Below are 4761 nucleotides of genomic sequence, written 5' to 3' on the forward strand. Positions count from 1 at the left end.
GAACAGGTACACGATCACCTGCTTTGAGTAACCACTCGAGTTGTTCATACCACGTTTGCTTACTCGATCACCCCACCCGATCTTGTACTCGAATGCTTGCATCGAGTGCTTAGGTCGTGCGGTTCTTTGTTTATATTCTTTTCTTTTATTATTTTAGGATTGTTAGAATAAACCCTTATTTACTTGGCTTGACTTGCACTGTTCTGATCACATCCTTCCTGCTAGCATAAACAACCATTTGGATTGATAACCCTTTGTACTACAACTGCATAGGGAATTGATACCCTGGTGAAAACCTACCAATTTGGCGCCGTTACCATTTGGTTGAATTTATTTTGCTACGTTTAGGATTTCAGTACTTGCTAGATCAAGTTCTTTTGTTTATATTGGTTCAGAATCTTACTTGTTTGCTTTTGTTTTTGTTTGTTTTGAGTCTCAGGTACAACCCGAACACCCACTCGACCCGTCACTCGATCACCTGGTTCGGGTTGACCCTCGTGTACACACTCGGTCACCTACATGTGCATGCAAACACGATCCAGAGGTAGCCAGAACCTGAGTCCTTTCATCGACAACCTCGACAGACCAAGGCTACTCAGACAACAACAAGTTCAACTGCAACCAGCAATCATTGAGGAGACAATGAACAATCAAAACGGTCCACCAGCTCCTCAAGCAAGGACCATCATAGGAGCAGGAGATGCTCCATCTACTCACACTCATAGGAATGGCATTGTGCCACCTGCTGTCCAGAACAACAATTTTGAGATCAAGAGTAGTCTCATCCAAATGATAAAGAGCAACAAGTTTCATGGATTGCCAATGAAGGACCCATTGGATCATTTGGATGAATTTGATAGGCTCTGTAGCCTCACCAAGATAAATGAAGTTAGTGAGGATTGATTCAAACTTCGGCTTTTCCCATTCTCTTTGGGAGACAAAGTATACATCTGGGAGAAATCACTCTCCAAGGAGTCCATCACCACTTGGGAAGCGTGCAAGAAGGCATTTCTGGCCAAATTCTTCTCTAACTCTAGAACCGCAAGGCTGCGAAATTACATTTCCAGCTTTGTTCAGAAGAACAATGAGACATTTAGTAAAGCTTGGGAACGTTTCAAGGGATTCACTACCCGATGTCCTCATCATGGCTTCAGCAATGCTTCATTGCTGAGTACACTTTACAGAGGAGTGGTCCCAAAGATACGGATGTTGCTGGACACCGCAACAAGGTTGTTGATGAAGGTTGGGACCTAGTGGAGAACTTGGCTCAATCTGATGGCAATTACAATGAAGAATACGATCGCACAGTGTGATCTACAGGGGAAGAAGATGCCAAGTACAAGAGGGACATGAAAGTCCTGAATGATAAGCTCGACAAACTCCTCAACCAGCAGCAGCATGTTCATGCAATATCAGAGGCAGAGCAGTTTTTACAACAACATGGGGAGACTGTACAGATAGAGGATGCTAACTACATCAACAACTAGGGAGGTTATAACAAAGGGTACAACAACTACAAGCCGAATTCGAATCTGTCCTACCGGAACCCGAATGTTGCCAATCCTCAGGACCAAACCTACTCAACTGCAGTTCAAGGGGACCAGGTCCAACAAAAGCCTTTTGTCCAGTACAATCAAGGCTATGCACCTAAGTAGCAATATTCTGGAAACTACCACCAACCCATTACACCACCTGGATTTCAACAACACCAAAGCCCGCAGAACAATTCACAAAAAGCTGACCTACGCGGCCTACTTCAGCAGATGATTCAGAATCAGGCATCACCTGCTATGGACACCGCAAAACGTTTTGCGGAGACGAGCAACAAGATCGACTTAGGATACAATGATTTGAACGCCAAGTATGATTCGCTCAACAATAAGCTGTGGTACCTAGAAGGCCACCACAACAACCAACCAGCTCCAAAGATCAACCAGCTACCAAGTAAAGCTGTTCAAAACCTAAAGGATTATGCCACTGCCCAAGCCATCTTCCTTGATGATAACTATGAGGATTACCTCACTGAGGACAGTGATGTTCAAGATGGGGAGGATATGGATCACTCAACAATAAATGAGGCCAAGTACTACATATTTGAGTATGAACCTGAGCCTTCACCCGAGGAGACTGATCGAGTTGATGATCGAGCACTGGTTAGAGAATCACAAATCAAAGAACCAACCGAAGCTGAACCCAATGATGGTGATCGGATGATGCATCGAGTAGATGTTGAGACTACAGATCAGCCTCAACTACCTGTCGCAGCAGAAAGGGAGCTAGAGGAAAGGTTCAATGCTGCACTTGACATCCAACTGGAGGCGCTTGCAGAACGTATGGCCAAGCGTAAAGCCCCACCACCTAAGCTTTTGCCACCACAAGAACTTCAGGAGGAAGCTGCCAAGGAGGCAGCTCGGCTGGAGAATGAAGATAAGGAGGCTGTCAAGGAGAATGGGTTTGAGATTCTCAGGAGTGAAGTGTGCTTAGATCTTAAGCTGCAAATCGAGGAAAAATTGGAGGATCCTGGCTCTTTTACTTTGCCATGCTCGATAGGACTTCGTATTTTCAAGAATTGCTTGTGCGACCTTGGAGCTTCAGTTAGTATTATGCCACTGTCAGTAGCCAATAAGATGGGTTTCACCAGTTTTAAACCAAGTAGTCTGTATTTGGTTCTAGCTGATAGAAAAGTCAGACATCCTATTGGGATCCTATAAAACTTGCCACTCAGGATCGGAAGAATGGAAGTCTCTACTGATTTCATGATCCTTGATATGGACAAGGAACCAGACGATCCACTGATTCTAGGAAGACCATTCTTGGCAACAGTAGGTGCTGTGATTGAGGTGAAGCAAGGCAAGATCAGAATTGAGCATGGGGAGCACTTCAAGATGGAGTTTGATGTGAAGAAGGGAATTAAGAGGCCAACCATTGATGGTCAAGCTTTTTCCACTAAGACAAAGCAGAGAAAAGTCAAACATCTTGAGGAAGTCAACACCACATTTGCTTTGGAACCTGGACAAAACCTGGAGAATCAGTTGAACCAGCCTGCTATAGTGGAGAGGATTCCACAACCTCTCCCCCCTAGATGTCATGCTTAAAGAGCATGAAGAGTCAAGCTTAGTGACTTAAAACAAGTTCACTTTGGAGGAAGTCCCAAAGGTATCTTTTATTTTATTTTAATTCTGATTTATTTTTTTTATCTTATTTTCTATTTTTGCATATTTATTTATAAAAAAAAAAATGAAAACGGAAATTGAGGAACCCGAGGGTCAACCCGACACCGTACTCGACGCGCCTGATCGTGTCCCTGCTCGGGTGGCGAGTGGAGTCCGAATTCCACAAGCCAAGCCCACACTCGGTGAAGCCCAAACCACTAACCCTACTCTATTTAAGGGTTTCGAACCCTTCTTCCTCAGCAGCACCGATAAGTTTCTCTACCCTAGAGCTCTTTGTTTTCCTACTTTCTATTCTCTCTCGAACTCGAGTGACCTTTGATTTTCTTTGGGAACTAACCCTATTAATCTCGAAGTTTAGCTTTTCCTTCTTCTCAAGGATTTGATAATGGAGCCGAACATGAAGAACTACCAAAGGAAGGGAAGAAGGTCAACCTCCACCGCTGCTACAACCGGAGGTGATACCGTCGAACCTCGAGAATCCCAAGGAAGAGGAAACGTTCCGCATTCCCAACCGCTGGCTGGACGTTTTGCTTCCCCAACCCGATGCCCAAGCCGATCCGCCACTCGATCTGGTGCTCGAGCAACCGATCTTGTAGACCATCGAGTTCGCTCACCAAGTCCAATGGCGAGTGCTGTTCGCCGATCTCCTCGACGTAGGGACCTGTGTACGTCCGAGAGAACCGTTACCGACCCCATGGAGGTCGATTCTGATGCTGGTGGAGAAGAGCCAGAGGAGATCCAAACGTCGCGGATAAGGAACAGAACTGCGGTTGCAAGAGGAAAGAGACCAGCTTCTGAGAAGGCTGAGAAGGTAGCTGAGAAAGCGGCTGAGGAAGAGGATCGAGACACAGAGGAGGAGCAGAAAGAGAACACGCCAAGCCTCACGGAGGCTGAAGCAGAAGGAAGTGAAGACTCTAGCAAAACTCTTCAAGTTTTCCGAAAGATGAGCTTCGTTCGTACGCGCTACCCTCACCGTGAGACGATGAAGCAGTTGGGCAACGCTAGAGATGTCGAGTTCCTGTACGACATGTGCCACCTGGACCACATGATGCGAGCCCACCTTGAAGCTTATGAGTAGGAGGCGGTCCACTTTCTCTCCACACTTCGGCTGCACTACTTTGAGGACCACCCGACCCTACTACCCGATGGGGGAATCGGGTTCATCACCTTCTCCATGAGGAACAAGGAGTACCGGCTCACTTTCAAGGAGATTGAGAAGCTCTATGGTTTCAAGGCTGGGAGTGGAGAAGAAATGGAGGTCAGCCAGGAGGAAATAAGGTCCCTATGGCTGACAATAGGAGACAAGCTCCCCTACAAGTCCACAAGCTCCAAATCCGCTCAAATAAGGAGCCTTGTCTTGAGGTATTTTCACAAGTCCCTTGCATGCACTCTTTTTGCTAGAAAGGAGACTGGGAATGTGAATGATCATGAGTTCCATCTGCTGGACATTGCATTGTGTGGAGTTTTGGACAATGCTAGGGATGGTACACCGCTAGTTAGAGATGTTGTGGATACTAGCATGGTCTTTGTGCTGCTCGATCAGTTCCTCTACCTTAATTCATGGGCTATAAAGAGAAGAGAAGGGGGC

General features: G+C 46.0%; 1 non-coding gene across 1 annotated transcript; it reads right to left on the reverse strand.

Moving 5' to 3' along the window:
- Window positions 1–1044: 1044 nt before the first annotated feature.
- On the reverse strand, window positions 1045–1151 carry LOC147948470 (small nucleolar RNA R71). The gene has a single exon (XR_015586045.1). It is a non-coding gene; the product is annotated as a small nucleolar RNA R71 (small nucleolar RNA).
- Window positions 1152–4761: the final 3610 nt, after the last annotated feature.

The sequence above is a fragment of the Camelina sativa genome, chromosome 2 (assembly GCF_030686135.1).
Source record: "Camelina sativa cultivar CO46 ecotype springtype chromosome 2, ASM3068613v1".
Taxonomy (NCBI): Eukaryota; Viridiplantae; Streptophyta; class Magnoliopsida; order Brassicales; family Brassicaceae; genus Camelina; species Camelina sativa.